General features: G+C 44.0%; 1 long non-coding RNA gene and 1 other non-coding gene across 5 annotated transcripts in view; both read right to left on the bottom strand.

The window, feature by feature from the left end:
- LOC121816951 (uncharacterized) overlaps positions 1 to 18,996 on the bottom strand; it is a 282,412-nt gene that overhangs the window by 24,566 nt on the left and 238,850 nt on the right. The gene's annotated exons all lie outside the window — the stretch shown is intronic.
- Positions 16,744 to 16,815, bottom strand: TRNAS-GGA (transfer RNA serine (anticodon GGA)). Its single transcript has one exon. It is a non-coding gene; the product is annotated as a tRNA-Ser (tRNA).

Below are 18,996 nucleotides of genomic sequence, written 5' to 3'. Positions count from 1 at the left end.
AAGAGCAAGGGAGAAAAAGAAAACACACTCTGGGACTGCCATGATGGGGAAGCCCAGTCCAGGGCAGTGCTGAAGGCAGGGGGCAATGGTAAGAGACTCTTCAGCTGCATTCCCCAGCTCAGCCTGAACTTTCGACCCCATTGTCTACTCTAATTACTGGAACCAGCAGGATTAATTCCTCGACCTACTTTCCAGTCCTTTTTGCTGCCACAGAGCGATAAGGCCTCACTGGGTTTCTCTCTGTCATTTTAATGCAGCAGAACTCGCTGAGAAGTTACATGTGAACTCGAATTTGAACCAAAGGAGCATCTCATTTTTTGAACTGAAGAAAGGGACTCAGGATAGCTCCTTTTTAGCTGATTCTGACATTCGGCTTCTCTAAAGTTACTCAACAAAGAGCAATCAAACACAGGAAAAAACTCCCTACTTTGAGAACAATTGGAGATAGAGCTAAAAACAAGGTATCATTTTATATCTCCTAAATTAGAGTAAGATTTAATCTAATAATAAGTGCTGGTGAGGTTGTAAGAAATCTATATGTTCACAAGTTGCTGGCTGGCACAATTTTATAATATGGCAATATATAGCAGGGGCCATTAAAAACATCGCTGTCCATTGATCCAGTAATCTCATTCCTGGGAAGTTATCCAAAGGAAGTGGTTCAAAAGAAGGAAAAAGCTGTATACATAGAGACCTTCCCAGCAGCATAGAGACAGAGGGTAGCAAAATAACCTGTGGGCTAGCTGGCAAGTCTATGGACCAAATTCAGCCTAAGACCTGCTAAGACCTGTTTTTATATGACCAACAAGCTAAAAATGTTTTTCTTTTTTTTTTTAAAGAATTATGAAAAGATTGTTAAGGCAAACAAACAAAGGATATGTGAAGTGCTGACCCTAGAGGAAGAGAAAATTGGATGAAGACTATAAAACAACATGGGGAAATGTTTATAATACATTAAACTTTGCAAAATATAAATGGGATGCTTGCCATGATATCAACCATGTAAAAATTTGTCATGCCATACAGACAGGAAGAGAATGCAAAAAAAAAGAAATCTGTTGTTTGGGAGTAATTTCAAAGGTTTATTTTTCTTAAAAGAATTTCTTCTTATTGGTTAATTGTTTTTTATTGAAGGATAATTGCTTTACAGAATTTTGCTGTTTTTTTTTTTAAAGCATTCCTTCTTATTGGAAACAGCACAGATGTTCACGGGGAGGGAGTTAATTGTGTGTATGTTATTTCCTTATGATGGAGTACTATGCAGCAATCAAGAATGATACTGTGGGTCTGCTTTTACTGAGATGGAAAGGTACTTAAGATGTATGTCGAAGGAAAACACATGTTTTACAGCAGTTTGTGCAGTGTGCTCTCATTTATATATGGGCACACCTCATTTTATTGCACTTTGGTTTATTGTGCTTTGCAGATATTACATTATTTTACAAATTCAAGGTATGTGCAACCCTGAGTCGAGCAAGTCTATCAGTGCTATTTTTCCAGTAGCACTCTCTCATTTTGTGTCTTTGTGTCACAGGTTGGTGATTCTAGCGATATTTCAAGTTTTTGATTATTTTTTATATTTGTTGTGGTGATCAATGAACTCTGATGTTACTGTTGCAAAAAGATTGACTTGCTGAAGCCTCAGATGATAGTTAACATTTACTTAACAATAAAGTATTCTCTTTTTTTTTTTTTTGGCCACATCATAAGGCAGGTGGGATCTTAGTTTCTGGACCAGGGATTGAAACTGTGCTCCCTGCAGTGGAAGCACAGAGTCTTAACCATTGGACCACCAGGCTTATATTCTTAAATTAAAGTATGTACCTTGTTTTATTTAGACTTCATGCTATTGCACACTTAATAGACTACAGTATAGTATAAACAACTTTTATATGTACTGGAGAAACTGAAAACTGCCTGAGACTCGCTTTATAGTGATATTAGCTTTATCACAATGATCTTGGAACTGAACCCAAAGTATGTCACCTTTATATCTCTGTCTATAAGGGTGGAGAACAATCTGGAAAGACAGACATTGAATATGTTTATAGCAGTTATTTTGGGGTGATGGGATTTGTGGCAAACTTTTTTTCTTTTACTATTTGAAGGTTTAGGGTTTTTTTATTTTTTGCAAGGATCATTTATTATTTTTAGAATCAGAAGGTATTTTCATAAAAATTAAAGAATGTTGTGAAGGGTTTCCCTGGTGACTCTGGTAAAGAATCTGCCTGCCAATGCAGGAGAAATGGGTTCCATCCCTGATCTGGAAAAATCCTACATGATGAGGAGCAGCTTAAGCCCATGCACCACAATTACTAAGCCCATTCTCTAGAGCCCAGGAGCCACAACTACTGAGGCTGGAGCACCCTAGAGCCTGCGCTCTGCAATGAGAGAAGCCACCGCAGTGGCTGCACGCTATTAACTGAAGAATAGCACCCACTGTCCGCAACTAGAGAAAGCCCACACGCAGCAACGAAGACCCAGCACAGTCAATAAGTAAAATTATATTTTTAAAACGTTGGTAAAATGTTTTTACAGTAGAAAAAGAAAAATGTGCCATTTATAATGCTGCCGAAGTTACAGGAATCTAAGCAAAAGTGTCCCTCTGAGCTGCTGGCTGCCTCGTCACACTGTGCCCACCTTAAATGCCGTATCCTCCAGCCTGAGGCTCTCTGACACAGACTGAGGTCGCGAGGGGATGGAGGCTCTTACTTTGGGTTCAAAATTTAAAGTGACAGCAAAAAAATCTCAATAGTCATGATAAATATTTTAATCCCATTTTTTTCAGAAATTAAAATTAATGGGGGAAAATCCATAATGAACAAAATATTAACATTTTAAATAAAGACAGGATCAGTATGACTGATTTTCCTTTTGCCTCAGGCCACCATATTGCTTGGTACACCACACTGTTACTGATCCTGTCCTTATTTAAAATGCTGATATTTTTATTCATTATGGATTGTGGAGCATCCATTTTTATTTTTAGAAATATCATATTGGGCTTCCCTGGTGGTCCAGTGGTGAAGAATCTGCCTGCCAATGTAGGGGACAGAGGTTCAACCCTTGCTAGAGGAATATCTCACATGTCAAGTAGCAACTGGGCCCACACAACACAACTATTGAAGCCCACATGCCTAGAGCCTGTCCTCCCCAACAAGAGAAGCCACTGCAACGAGAGGCCTGCATACTGCAACTAGAACGTAGCTCCTGCTCACCACAACTGAAGTCCACATGCAGCCACAAATTCCCAGTGCAGCCAAAGATAAATAAATAAATCTTTAAAATGTATCATATTAAAATATTACTTATCTTGATCCTGAATTTTTTGGCACCTCCTTAAATGTACTGAAAAGCATCAAATTGTGCATTCAAAAGATCTTTAAAATATATAAATTATATCTCAGTGGAGCTGTTTAAAAACTATTTGTGGCAAATGAAATTTAAATTTTATGTGATTTTCACATATCACAAAATTATTCTTTTGATTTCACTCCTCCAATTTACAGGTATATAAACTTTCTTAGTTAGTGGGTGATACAAAAGCGGGTGACTGTCCCAATCTGGCCCACGGACCATAATTTGCTGACTCCTGAGTTAAAACATGGGAAGTGCTTGACATGGAGCCTGACAAGCAATAGTTTAAGCTTGAAAGGAGTTCACTGGCCTCTGAATCTGTTTCTTCTGATAGAGGATGGGCTCACGCTAGCCCATACCTATGGTATTAATACCTATAATACCTGGGAGTAAGTTGAGGAAATACAGGCTATGCACCTAGAATAGAATTTCCTTTTGGGGGTGTTAAGATTGAGTTTCCTTACCTAACGAGGAGCAGGGCTGCTGAGCGAGGCCCCAGGCATCTCCCTCTGGAGGCCCAGGGGGTGCTGGGCCAGCTCCAGTCACTACCTATCTTCTCATCACTCCTTGGTCTCGTCCTCTCTTCCATAGTCCCCACTTCCCACTCATATTTCTCAGCAGAGTTTGTAATGACTGTCCAAGCAGCCGCCACCTAGCAGCTTATCTGCTTCATTACTGCATGACAGGGCCGTAAAACTGCAGATAACCCTGGCTCTCTGGGCAGGAGGGCGGCTGCCTTATCAGACACCGGCTACAATAATTAACCACGCGGGGAAATAAAAACAAGTATCAGACAGTGGATGCCTCATACGTGACCTAAAGCCCCTGACTCCACAGAGACTATGGGCTCTGCTGTTTCCTTATGGCTCTGATGCTGTTCTCACTGCAGTTTTCCTGAAATTTCCATCACCTGAGCTTCTGTTCCAGCTGCCTGTGACTTCTGAGTTGAAAACCCCGTGTCTTAACCTCTCGTTTATCATTCACCTCTACCTAGCTTTACATGCTCCCCAATTCTTCCACTTCAATTTATCACAGCAGACCATCAAAGAGGAAAATGGACTAATGAGGCCTCCATCATGGGCTTTTTGAGTGGATTAAATGAGACAACATACATGAAGGGCCTGGCTTGACGCCTGGCCCACAGTAGGTCTTGGTGAACAACTGTTAGTATCATTTCAGTAGATATGTTTAAATAGCAGTGCCTAGGATTTGCAGGCCTGTCCTTATTTCCAGGGGTACAGACTGTCGATGGGTCAAATTTCATCACCCCAAATGTAATCAATATCTTGCCCTATCAGAATGGTTTGTAATCAATTTCATTCATTCATTTATTCAACACTGAGGGGCTTCTGTATCATGTTAAGTAATATGAGATCTTCTGTAGGCATTGGAAACAAGCAATGGACTTATCAAAACTGTGTAACTGAACATTTAAGCTCTAAGCACTCTTCTAGACAAGAGTGGCATGGTTCCTGTCCTCAAAGAGCTTAAAGTTGAGATGTGCAGCCAGGCACACAATGCAAGTAACTTGCAGGAAAAAGGAATAAGTTTAGCCTAAAGGTTGAGCTTCTTCCTGTAGGGGGAAGAGTGTGAGTTGCCCTTGAAGGAAAAATGGCCAGGGTGGTGGGGAGGTGAGGGGGCAGTGGCCCAGATGTGAAGGGGGCTTGGTCATCTGAACACCAGCACAAGGGAAAAGCAGAGATGGTCCTTGTGATTTCAGCATGTTATTACACCAGCAGCTCCTTCTTAAATGTACTTTGAAAGGTTTGCTAGGTTCCTAGGTTTTTTTGGGAAACTAGTCCTGACATGACTGAGCCACCTCAACTAACAGCACAATTTCTGTTTGGTGAAAAGATAGACCCTCATGTGTTTAGCTGTTGTAATGGTTTTGGTTAGTCAGTGGCAAAGGTGATCCTGGTGGGTTGAATAGGGTTGATCATAGACAAGCTTTCTGGTCAGAGCCAAGAGCATCAATCGAAAGCATCAAGTCATGAGTGTCTGGGGTCTAGAGTCAGGTCACCAGGCAGGTTCAGCAACTGAGAACTCAGGAGCTGGCAGTGAGGCTAGGACTGGAACACAGAGAAGCTGGCTGCCCCTTTCTTAAGCCAGAAACATGACAATGGACTCCTGGGTGGAGGAAGAAGTGCCTCCCGTCCAACCCGGCAGGCTTGGGCATGTCAAGGCCAGAGGAATGGGTCTCCAGCTGAGATAAGAAGGGCTCATATACCCTGACATCTGATTGGATCTTGGCTTCCACTCCATTGCATGCCCTGTTTCCTCACTAGACCTGGCATTTTGTTTCTCTGATTCTTTCTCGTGAGGTCTTATTTTTATAACCTTCTTCCTTTACTCACTTGCTGCTAAGAATAAGGTAGAAAGATGAGAGGGCAGGAGGCTTAAAACTCCAAGGGGCTGTGGCTTCTTCTCCCCATTGCCCCTCCACCCCACCCCATGCATAAACATTTGCTGAGTGAGCGACTGAATGCACCAATGAGCGGGTCCTGCAGATTCCATCCTGCTACTATCTGTGCTAATCCATAATCATTTCTATTTGACTTTGGAATGCATTATGTAATTTGAATTCTGCAAATTTACCTTCCTAATTAGGTTCTTCTTTGGCTAACACAGAAATTACTTTGCACAGATTGAGTGATGGTGGGGGAATGTTTGCTAGGTGTTGGGATCATTAGGTAGATAATCCATATATTGGCAGTCAAGTGCTGACTATATCAGGAAGGTCAACTTGATTGATATTTGAGGCATGGGGAGTGTGTGTGTGTGTGTGTGTATGCATGTGCACACGAGCCTGGTGTTCTGTTTCTGCATTAGCCAAGCCATGGAAACTGGGTCTACTTAAAGCCCTACCTTCCAGCTCAGTCTTCGTCTAAACTGTCTGTCCTATCCTGTCACTGTTCTGAGAATGATGAGACTGTTCACAGCTTCAAAGATCCAGAAAGGAGTGCGATTACACCTAGTCCTGCTCATACTTCAGGACCTCAATGCCAGGGACTAGGTTCCCAGATTAGTACATTAGATGCTGGGATACTGCCTTATCTAACCCCTGCTTGCCCAGTGCATATAAGGATGAGCAAATGGATGGCTGGATGGGTGAACTCTTTATACAATAGGTCCCCAGTCTCAAATCTTGGTTCTCCAGGAACAATTGCTGATGTATTGACTTCTGTGCCATCCATCCACCTGATCTCCACTGACTGACCCTTCTGTTTGAACTGGGGCTGGGTTTTAGTTGGACTTTGATTACTAGAATCTACTTTCCCCTGGAAAGTATCCCAAGTGCCCAGCCCAGCTGGTGATTCTTGGCCCCATGTGCCTGGGTTTAGGATGCCCAGTCCCTGAGCTTGTTTCAGTGTTTAGACATTTGATGGGGCCTGACCTGGCCACGTGCCTTTAAGCTGGCAGGTCTCACCCCAGCCACATGGCCAGTATTCAATACAAATGAACCACTGACACCATCAACTCATTCACAGCCTTTGTCCTGGATCACTTGCCTTGACCTAGCTAGCTTGCCTTTTGTTCCTAATATCCTCTAGGTATATCTAGCCCCTAGATTAACCTTCAGATTGATTTATGCTTCTATATTGGCTGTGATCTCATAATTTCCTCCTGAGCAATGGGTTACACTTGACTTCCTACCCCAGAATTGTGTCACTGAGCTCTGCCTTCTCTCCTCAATGAAGGTTCATGCCAATCCCTTTGATTACATCACTACTGGCAGCTTTGGGTTAACATTTGGCCAAATCCGGAACTCTATATCCATGGCATTTTGTAGCCTTCTCGCTCCTGGGTCTATCCAGCCTTGGGAATGACAGCAGGATGTCTACACCTGTGGATCTGCTCATAATCTCAACACCAGCCTTTCCTGATCTCTCTTGGCAGCTTTCCTTCATCAAACAAGTATCAAATACCTACTGTGTGTCAGGCACTGTACGAGGCCCAGGGGATTTAATTGCAGCCTAGACATACACAGTCATTACATGAAAGTCTCTCAGGGAGATAGACATGTAAACAGGCAACTGCAATGTAGCTTGTCAAGAGCTAGAACACAAGGAAGAGAGCTCTGTGAACCATCACAGCACCTCTCAACAAGAAGTCGTAACTAGAACAAAGGAGATGAAAACGGTGCCAGACGCTGAGTGCCAAAGGAAACCCCAAGGAATTGCTGTTTCAGAGTCCTCTACTCTGGAAACCAGAGCCACTTCCTCCTCTGGGGGAGAGGCACTGATGGTCCAAGAATGGCAACCACCAATGCCATGTGAGTTGGCCTGATAACTGACTGGGCTCTGGAGGGCAAGCCAGGCATACTCCCCACAGATGGAGACTTTATTGAGCCTCCCCTCTCCAAAGAAGTATTGCTCCAAAGCAAATGTGGTGCTTCTGCCTAAAAGGAAAGTGTTGGAGAAATTACTGAAAACACAATGATGTTCAATTCTGTCTCCAAGATAATGGGGACAGGGCTTTAAAAGAGCTCTTTGATTCTAAGAAAAAAAAAAAAAATTAGAAGGAAGCTGAGCACTTGTCTCTGTGAGATGAGAAACCAAGAGACAACGCAGTATGGAAGTCCTGGGGTCAGACCATGTCAAAGAAAAGAGCAAAACAAATGCCATGAAAATAAGGTTTGTTCCCCTCTCCCCCACATGCCTATTCTTAGCTGATACTCACAGCATGGCATCTGGAAATCTGAATTCACTAATTTGAACTGTGTGAGGAGAGACAGTCTAAACGAGTAAGTGGTTCAAATGTTAGAATTTATTTGGAAAGAAATGATTCAATTATCTGGAAGAAAGTATGGTTGCTAAAGAAGCAATGTCAGGAAGTAGGGGAGGGGGTCTCCTTAAACGAATATCTGATGTTCATTTGGTAAAACAGAATTGTGTTCATGAAATGATGCCTGAGGTCCTCAAGAAAGTGCTTGCCCTTCCTCTTCTTGTCTGGATGGGCTTCCCCTACATCATATGACCTGCTTTGTTGAGATGACATTCACTCTACTCTTCCCCTTAGAACACGAGCCGGACAATGTGTAGGGAGAGGAGCTTCTCAATAAAGAAAGGGCCCCAAATGCCTTCCCTCTTATACTTGTTACTCTTTTAATTTCCTTGTCAAAACCTGGTTAGGATTTAAAGCAAAAGGATTTTATTAGGGGAAAGGTCCATGTGAGAAAAAACAGGGAGGAAGCCATGAAGTTAGGCGGATTATCAGACCCCCAGTGAAGAGGAGAGGAAAGGCAGGTCTTGTGGGAAGCAACCTAGAGTGTCATGCAATCTGAGGAAGATTCATTCGGGCAGGCCCATGGATCGCAGCTGCTGTGCTCATTCACTGGCTGGGAGCAGCAGCCCTGGGGATATCAGAGCCCGCACTGGGGGTCTCAATCAACTATGAGTCCTGTGGTAAGAGGTCCTCAAGGCACATTATCGTGGTTGCTTCACCTCTCTGTAGTTAGGGTGGCTCCACTTTCGAGTTTAGATCTGTGAATGTCTGGACTAGGGGCTTCTGCTTTTGGGTATGACAGGCAAATGGAGAGATAAAGTTTGCATGCTAAAATATTTCAGGGACTTCCCTGGCGGACCAGTTGGTTAAGACTCTGCGCTTCCAGTGCAGGAGATGTGGGTTCGATCTCTGATCAGAGAACAAAGATCCCATATGCTATGTGGTACAGTGAAAAATAAATAAAATAAAATATTTCAGTTGCTGAGATATTTCAATAGTTTGTGAAGATCATTGGGGTAAATATTTCAAAAATTAAGGCAGAGCTTCTCAAGGGTAGTCCTCTTCTGTCAGAAAACACCTGTTTAAAAGTTTTTATTTCTGCCCAGATCTGTTGAATTAAAACCTTAGTGGTTGAGAACCAGAAGTCTAATAGATGCCATATTTATAGATAGCACAAAGTAAAGAGAAACTTGTTTGAGGTTATTTACACCAGACCCAAATTAAATGATACCTAAATGAAATATGACCATATTTTAACATCAGTCTTCCTACTTTTTCCTTTCCACTAGTAGCTACATACACCCTTCTGCTTCAGATTCCTTCTGTTTTCCAAGTCCTCCCTTCAGACAGCTAAGGGGAGGGGGGGTAGTTAAGAACATTCTCAGAGAACTGGGCTTCAGAGAAAGCAGTAAGATTACTCAATTGTTTCCCTCTTGTTAATTTGAGGATCTTAAATTATGCATGTTGTTGTGCTCACATTTGCATGTTCAATTCACATGCCTGAGCTACCAGTCAGCAAGATAAAAATCAAGCACAATAATTTAAGTAACCTGCGTCTGATTTCTCCTCATCCAAATTTCAGGGCTAACCGTCTCTGAGACAAAGAATAGATAATTAAATCACTTGGGAAATGCAGGAGGAGTACTGGTAGGGTCAAGAAAGGAAAGCACAGGTCACGGAGCCAACTCCTGCCTCCATCCCTTCTAGATTGCCAACGCTTTCTCCTTCCATGCCCCGCTGGATTTCATAACCTCTATAAGGTCGCTTTCCCAGAAGGGACTGACTGCCTTGATTCCAATCCTTAAATCTAGCCAGGCAGGGAGACCAGAAGTGGAGTTTGTCCTCTGTCTGACGTGGGTAACCTTGAATATAGAGAAACCACCACAATAGGACCGTCCTGAAATTTGAACCAATGCGAACCAATATGCAGATTAGGAAGTTGGAGCCACCCGACCATTGGCGGATTGCTCCTGTGACGTCACAAAGACCCAGCCCAAAAGTGGCCAGAAGTGCCGTGGGCAAGTTTCCCGGCAAGTTGCAAAGTTTTTATTATTATTACTATTTGTATATGTGAGCCCCTTAAAAAAAATCAGCTGGTCCTGTTTTCCTGAATTTCCTGTGTTAGGAGAAAAGTGTTCGTGTACTAGCCAGAGCTGAAGGGCTCAGGACTGAAGAGCATTTTGTTCTGTGTGGTGGCTGTGTCCCTTTACTTAGGGTTGACTGGTGTTTTGAACAAAAGTGACATGAGGGAAAGCTGTGAATTCCAAATGAGCCATGGGGACTTTACGAACCTCTGCAGCTTAGTGGTGTCTGAGAAGCCCCAGCCTGACCCAAAGTCTGTGAGCCAGCTCAGTGGAAATCTTTGGCTGCAATCTTGACGCCAAGGCTCAAGAAATGCAGGCATAGGAGGTTGGGGCCTCCCTAACTTCCCCTACCTCTCTTTGCCAGGTTCAGGGCAAAGACAGAAGCAAGTTCCCTGACTTGTGAGCTTCTAGCAGTTGGCCCCTCAATGCGAGGTTCCCAATTTCAATACCTCTGAAGAGTTGAAGTCTGTTAGAAAGGAGGGAGAAAACTTATGTAGAGAATAACAAAATAGGTATAACTGCTAGCTTCACACACCCTGAAAGCTTGTTTTTCCCAAACAACTGTCCTTGAAATGTCTGGCAGTTCCTATGACGCTGTCTATTTGGTCTCCTAGAGCCACTAGGAATTTTTCCAACATCTCTCACCACAGGAACCCCTCCTCCCCAAATTGGCACAGGCAGAGATGGAACACAGCTGAAACGTTTCATGGGAGTTGGGGGAGGCACTCTGTGTTGTTTGGTTTGTCCAGATACCATTTTATCTCCTGGGAATAGCATCCATTTCCCCCTACCCCCACCTTGGGGGAATCATCCCATCACTGCTGTGAGTCTTTGTTTGGATTAAGAGGGAGCCCCACTCCCCAACTGTAGAGACCGGAATGTGTCCCAGGCCTGGCTGACCTGCATGTCTCATTCTCCTGGCTACACAGGGATCAGGATTGAGCATGTCATGTGCGTGTGGTCCAGTGATGGTCAATCCAGGGACTTTGATAGGAACTTTGTGACAATAGGTGCTCTCTTTTTGCACTGAGATCGCTAAACTGACAAAAAGCAAGCATGGAGTTGATGGTGACCATCTTTGCCTTTATAAGGAAAGAAGCTATTCAACAAGGAAGTCAATACCATAAAAAAAAAAAGAGAGAGCTAAAAGAGAGAGAGAGATTTCTGATAATGTTGTTTGAACACCTGGATCCAGCTGTGCCTGAAACTAGAAATGGGAAATTTTAGTTAATGGAACCAATATATTTTCCTTTTGGTATAAGTCAGATCAGGTTGAGTGTCTGTTAACCTGGTAAAAAGAATCCTCACTTAGATACCCAATCACCGGGTAAGGCTTACTCTTACATCTCAAGGATGGTTTAGGGCTAGATTAGTCCCCTTCCTGTGTGGTTTCTTCCTGGTTCCTTCTGCTTAGCTGGGGGGAGGGCGGTAGGGTTGGTTTGATGACATAAAATCCCATGGACGGAGGAGCCTGTTAGGCTGCAGTCCATGGGATCACTAAGAGTCGGACATGACTGGGTGACTTTACTTTCACTTTTCGCTTTTATGCATTGGAGAAGGAAATGGCAACCCACTCCAGTGTTCTGCCTGGAGAATCCCAACAACGAGGGAGCCTGGTGGGCTGCTGTCTCTGGGGTCACACAGAGTCGGACACGACTGAAGCGACTTAGCAGCAGCAGCAGCAGGTGACTGACAGAAGAGACTGGTTATTCTGGAGTGGTACAGCACAAGGATCAAATGAAGGGTACTGGGGTCATATATAGGGCTGGGAAACTAACATCACCTCGCTGAGCCCCACTTCTCTCATCTGTAACATGGGGACAGTGAAGGTCTCTCCTTGAGGTGTCGCTGTTCTATGCACAGCGTCTGGTGCATAGTAAATGCTCAAGAAATAGCAACCATTAGCTAATTCTAGACAATCAACCGCAGAAAAGATGGGCTTTTCCCCCTGGCCTCCAGTACAATGTGGGAACAAGGGAAGAGAGGGCTCTGAAAGCCTTCACTGCAATTCTAACCAACAATTCAGAGCCTCTGTTGACACTGCCAGCCACAAGCACCTGCTAAGCAGGCAGCATGCACCTGCCACCTGCCACTCCAAGAAGAGATTCCTATCCAGCCAGAGCAGGCGGCCTTCCTTCTAGGCCAGATCCTGGCTGTGTGTGGAGTCTGCAAGCCCGCCCACCTGTTCTGAAACCCCAGCTGGGCTCCGTCCTTCACTTGTTCCACCTCCCACCCCCAGCTTCCTTCCTTGATCCCACGCCTTCCACGTTGTTGACACTGTGCTAGGATTCACAGAGTGTGCAAGGAAAGAAACCTGCATCAGTAAAGCACCTCCCACCTGCCACATAATTGCTTTGCTTATCTGTCGGCCTCACGAACCTGAGAGTTGTGTTAAACACACCCATTTCACAGAGGCGCGAACTGAGAGCACTTCCTGCCATGGGTGATGGACTCAAGATCCGAATCCTGGCGTGTTTCTTCAAAGCCCATATTCTTCCCTTTCTTCTCATAGGCTGCCTATCACAACAGAGTGTAGATGGAGGCACGATGTCACATTAAAAAATTTAGTGTGCAATCGCACTTGTGGCACTTTATCTCAGAGAAACAAAAACCAAAGTTCACATAGAAACCTGTACATGAATGTCTACTGTGGCTTTATTCAGAATTACCAAAAACTAGAAACAACCTAAATGTCCCTCAGTTAGAGGATGGGTTAAAAAAAATCTGTGGTATATCCATACTATGGAATATTATTCAGTAACAGAAAGGAATGAAGAACTCGGATGCATCTTGAGTGAAAAAAGCCAGTCTCAACAGTTTGCATACTGTAGGATTTCATTTATGTAACATTTTCAAAATAACAAAATGGAGACTAGATTAGCAGTTGCCAGGGACTGGGAGAGAGGAGTTGTAGCTATACAAGGATAGCATGAGGGAGCTTTGTGGTGACAGAATAGTTCTTTATCTCGATTGCGATGATGTTTACACAGATTTGCATGTGTTAAAACTGCATAGAAATGTCCACATGCAGGACACCTGAACCCAGCAAGATCTGAATAACTGGTCAGTTGTATCAGTGCCAATTCCTGCTTTGGATATTACACTACAGTTATGCAAGATATTCTCCTTTGGGGGAACTGGGTAAGGGTACATGGATCTTCCTTATCCTTTTATTTCTTTTTTGAAACTTCCTATGAATCTATAATAATTAAAAATTTTCCCTTAAGTTAAAATAACATAATTCCTAGTACAGAATAAGTGCTCAGTAAATAGTTGCTATAAATACTACTAGGATTCTGGATCTTATGTAGCCATATGCATGGAGTAGGGAGACAGATATGTTAATAATTGACTCAAATACAGAAGACAGAAAGCAGAGATGTGCAATAGAAACATACTCAGAGCCATATACAGTTAAATTCTTTCTAGTAGTCGCATCCAAAAGGCAAAATGGAAAAGATGAAATTATTCAGATGAAATTAACTTTAATAAGATAGTTTATCTAACTCAATACGCCCCAAGCAGTATCATTTCAACATGTAATCAAGATAAATATTAGCAAGAATTTTACTTTTTATTTTTTGGTACAACATCTTTGAAATCTGTATGTAAGTAATCAGCTATACCCCATAACAAAATAAAAAGTTCAAAAGAAAAAAAAAGTTTAAAGTAAAAAAAATCTGTGTATTAAATATAACACGTCTCAATTCAGACACTAAATTTTCATTGAAAATACTTGATCTGTATTTAGATTTTATAATTTATGGTTGAAAAACTAGATTCACATACCCAAGTTATTCCAAACATACTTAGTTTTCCAATAACTGAATGCAATATTAGTTTTTTAACTTAAATTTAAACTAATTAAAATTAAGTTATTTTAATTAAGAATTCTGTTATTCAGTTGCACTAGTGGCTGCCTTTGGCTACTGTGTTGAGCAATGAAGGTAGAAAGGGGTGTGGGCTAGACAGAGGATTCCAGGTAAGACTTTAGGGAAGTGACACGTTTGAGCCAGGCCTCAAAGGATCAGTATGATTTTCACAGGGAGGGAATATGTCAAGTACACAAATCACCCTGGACAAAAGTAGGCAAATTCTTCTGGTTGCCCATGCAATATTTATACTACTTTCCTTAGTGACCTAACTTTGTTTTTTGTTAAGTGGCAACAGACCAACTAAAAAAATTTACATTTCCTAGCTTCCTTTGCAGATTGTTGTTGTTCAGTTGTGTCGACTCTGTGACACCATGGACTGTAGCAAGCCAGGCTTCCCTGTCCTTCACTATCACTTAGAGTTTGCTTAAACTTGTGTCCAGCTATACAAGTCATTTCTGATAAACAGTATGTGGAAAACATTTGGGTAGAGCTTTCAGGAAAGCTTTTTTAAAAAGGGTCAATTCAGCCACTGTACCCTTTTGCTTTTCTCTCTTCCTCTTTCTGCATGCCTGGAATGAAGACATGATGGCTGGAGTTGCACCAATGATTTTGTGACCTTGATAATGGCAACCATAAACCAAGGATAAATAAAAAAAAAAAATGAACATGGGACATTGATGATTCTGAGGACATAGTATGCCAGTCCTGGACTTCTTTTTAAGTGAGAAGAAAATAACCCTGATTTCTTTAAAAACCACTGTTATTCTGTTACCAGTAGCTGGGGCTTTTCAGGAGGCACTAGTGGTAAAGAACCTGCCTGCCAATGCAAGAGATGTAAGAGACACAAGTTCGAATCCTGGGTCAGGAAGATACCCTGGAGGAGGGCATGGCAGTTCACTCCAGTATTCTTGCTTGGAGAATCCCTTGGACAGAGGAGCCAGGCAGGCTACAGTCCACAGGGTTGCAAAGAGTCAGACATGACCAAAGCGACTTAGCATGCACACCAGCAGCCAAGCACAATTCCTAACCAATACAAGGTGTGAGTGGGGAAGGGAATGGCAGCCCACTCCAGTATTCTTGCCTGGAGAATCCCATGGACAGAGGAGCCTGGTGGGCTACAGTCCATGGGGTCACAAAGAGTTAGACATGACTGAGCGACTAAACCACCACCACCACAAGGTGTGAGACTGATCGGAGAAAAGCAAATAGTTTGGTACAATTGGTATTTCATAAAACCATCCTGGGAAAATTATTTATGTATTGAGTACTGCTTCACAGAGCTTAAAAAGTATAATTTACCTAACCATTGCTGCAATAAAATCGTGTTAATAAGGAAACTGAGACACAGGGAGAATTAAGCAACTTAGTCAAGGTTGCAGAGCTGACAGGTAGTGAATCTGGGCTTCAAGTCCAGGCAGTGTGTCCAAAGGGCTGCTTTCTTGGACAAAAGTAAAGGAATTCTGTCTGAATAACGTGAAGGAGCTCAGACTAGGTTTGGACACATGGACCCTGGCCTAGATGTTCAGATGCCTTCAGGCCCCTCTGGGTCTCTGAATACCAACCTCAGATCATCTACTTGGATGTGCCAGGCCATGTCCCCTCTACTTGACTGCACCCAGACTCTGGGTCATGCCTCTGAAATTTGCTTACTCCTTCAAAGTGTGCTATGTAGCCTCAGGGAGATGACCTCTTGGCTGGATATCATATTCTCTATTTTTTCCCAAGCTGTCTGACCCAGCAGGGAGCTCCCTCATTTTTACCCCAAGTACACTGGCTTCCCCCAGGGGCCCTACAGCATCAGAGGTTGCAGGGAGCCTCAGTGGGGCTGAGCTCATAGGTACGCCAGGCCAGGGGTTCAAAGCTAATGTCTCTTCTGATTGGCAGGTGGTCATACTTGTGCTGGCTATTAAAGACATATAATAACGCCCTTGCTTGGGCTATAAACTCTGTGTCTTCACAGCTATGGGATCTTGAAAAAGTCACTTCACCTCTGAGTTTTAACATGCTCATCTATAAAGTGGGACTATAATACCTCCTGTGACCAATGAGGCTGCAAAATCAGATTAGGCCTGTAAAGAACTCAGCAGCTCACCTAGCTCCTTGACAGGGCTGGGTAACTGGTAGTTACTATTATTCTGCTAGAGATGTCTCAGTTCAAGAGTGTGCAGGTCAGCGTTATTGCTTCCTGGGTCTTGAACTTGAAGTGGGGAGCATCTTTGATAACGAACAACTGCAACCTCCTGGCTCTGAGCCTCAGTTGGTAGGTAACATGGAAGGAACACTGGTCCTGTTTTTAGATGATCTGGGGTCTCATCTTAGCTCAGGTCTGATGTGGGACAAGCTGCCACTAAGATCTCTGAGCAGTCTTCAGTGGGGAGATTGTAGACAAAGACCCGCAGGGGTCCAGGTGGGCTGTGCAAATGGGAGAAGTGGTGTAGGGGGTTGGGTTTCAGATACAAGGAGAGGGGGCAAAGGTAGTAGGGATGAGACAGGGGTGGAGAGGTTCCTGTCTTAGAGTAGGCCAGTTCTACTGGCCTAGAGTCACTAGCAACTTCATGAAAGGAAGTGAAGTGAAGTGAAGTCGCTCAGTCGTGTCCGACTCTTTGCGACCCCATGGACTGTAGTCTACCAGGCTCCTCCCTCCGTGGGATTCTCCAGGCAAGAGTACTGGAGTGGGTTGCCATTTCCTTCTCCAGGGAATCTTCCCGACCCAGGGATCGAACCCGGGTCTCCAGCATTCCAGGCAGATGCTCTAACCTCTGAGCCACCAGGGAAGCCCTCATGAAGGGAAGGGAGGTAGATATGAACATCTATTAAGCTCCTACTCTATACCAAACTCTCTCTATATTATCTTATGTAATTTTAATAACACAGTTCAAGGAAGGCATTTTAATCCCCATCTTATAAAGACAGAGATTAAGGCCGAAAGAGGGAAATGACTTTTCCATGAGTCACACAGCTGGAGGCAGCTGAACTGACATTCAAACCCAGGCCTGTGTCTAGAGCGGGGGTCTTTTTGATTCCTTGAAAAATGCCATTTGGGGGTTTCCTTCTGAGGGTGCTGCTCCTCTGACTGAAACCTCCCCAACTCCCTACTTTCCAGGCCAGTTCCTTCTCATTCTGCAGGCTTCAGTTTAAACATCATCCTTTGGGGAGGCCTTACCTGACCACTCCCCGCCCTGCGGCTCTGAACAGGCCACACCTGCCTGAGTTATCCTCTCTTACTGAGCTGTTCCCTGCGTCACAAGGCACAATCACTTATTAACTTTTTGTTTGCTTCCTTTATCTAGACAAAGGCTTTACTCCCAAGGAGCTCGCATTGACATGGAGAAGAAAGACACGGAACCCAGAAACCAACAGTTATCCAGGATGGTGATAAGTGCTGAGAAGAAAGAAAACTAGGTAATGGGCTGGAAAGTGACAGAGAGGAAAGGGAAATTTAGAGTGGGGGTTGTCAGGGAGGGCTTCCTGGGGAGGTGATATTTTTGATGAGATCTGAGAAGTGAAAAGGAGTGAGTCATATGAAAATCCAGGAGTTAGCTCCAGGCAGAGGGAAAAGTAAGTACAAAGGCCCTGGGGTGGGAATGAGTTTGATGTGTTCAAGAAGTAAAAGAAAGCCAAGTGGCTAGAGTTGGCAGTCCCAGGGAGGGTGACAGGAGATGAGACAAGGCCAAGGGCCAGATCATAAAGGCCTTAGAGGCTGAGCTAAGGAGTTGGTTCATTGCTTGGTTAGTCTCCCACCTAGGCTGTGAACTCTACAAGTGCAGGGCCCTTGCTCACCACTGTATGTCAACACTGTAGCCCAGTGCTTGGCACATGGCAGATGCTCAGTAAATATTGTCTGAATCAATGAACAAATGTGTTCACACACTGCCTTCTACACTCAACACCTTCTCTCTGTGTATTTTACCATCTCTTTCTCCCAGGCTTCCTGTTTTCTCTTTGCTGTCCCCTTCACCCTAAGCCCCAGCTTTGAGAATGTACCCTAATCATGTGAGATTATTTACTGACAAAGGCTCAGGGGTCCCCCTTTCAAGGAGGCCTGTATTTGCATAGCGCATTGCAGAAAGTGAAAGTGTTAGTCACTCAGTCATGTTCGACTTTTTGCAACCATATGGACTGTACTTCAACAGGCTCCTCTGTCCGTGGAATTCTGCAGGCAAGAATACTGGAGTGGGTAGCCATTCCCTTCTCCAGGGGAGCTTCCTGACCCAGAGATTGAATCCAAGTCTGCATTGCAGACAGATTCTTTACCATCTGAGCCACCAGGGAAGCCCATTTCAGAAAGCTCCCTCCAAATCTGATGGCATCAAATGGCGGAATTTCAGGCCCATATGTGTCTGTGTCTACTTGGAAGTCCTAGTTGCCCCCTCAGATCAGTGCAAGAAGGCGACCCCAACCCACCAGCTGCTAGGAAACTCGGTCACATCAATAATTCCTATGCCTTGCTCTTACACCAGTGCCCGAGGGAGCAGGAAGTTAATTAGCTTTGCTAGAAAGGGCCTGTGAAGTGTGTGGGACTCTGCAGACTCGAGAACCCTTCACACTCAAGGCACAGCTCTGCATTCCAGCCCCAGCCTGGGCTCTCTCGGCCAGATCTTACACCTGTTCATGGTGTGGGGTGGTATTTACAGACAGTAGACACCCGTGGGTCAGCAGGAGGACAGGGATGGGGCCACCCCTGCGCTGCGTTTGAGTTGTCGCAGAGTTAACTTAATGATGAAACAATCACCATTCATTCTCCCTTCTCCTGGGAGTGCAAATGGCTTTATAAGCACCAGGCCTAGGGCAAGCGGTTTACCTTGGGTGGGGAGTGAGCCTTCAGTCCATTAAGGGGAGTCTGAGAGCAGAAGTTAATGGTCCCTCCAGGCCTGGAAGTTAATTTGGCCTTGAAAAGAGTTCTCAGAATCCATTTGCCGACCACTTCGGCCCACACTGATCTCCACGCCCTGCCT

The sequence above is a fragment of the Ovis aries genome, chromosome 17 (genome assembly GCF_016772045.2).
Source record: "Ovis aries strain OAR_USU_Benz2616 breed Rambouillet chromosome 17, ARS-UI_Ramb_v3.0, whole genome shotgun sequence".
NCBI classification, from domain to species: domain Eukaryota; kingdom Metazoa; phylum Chordata; class Mammalia; order Artiodactyla; family Bovidae; genus Ovis; species Ovis aries.
This window is presented reverse-complemented; position numbering and strand designations above follow the sequence as displayed.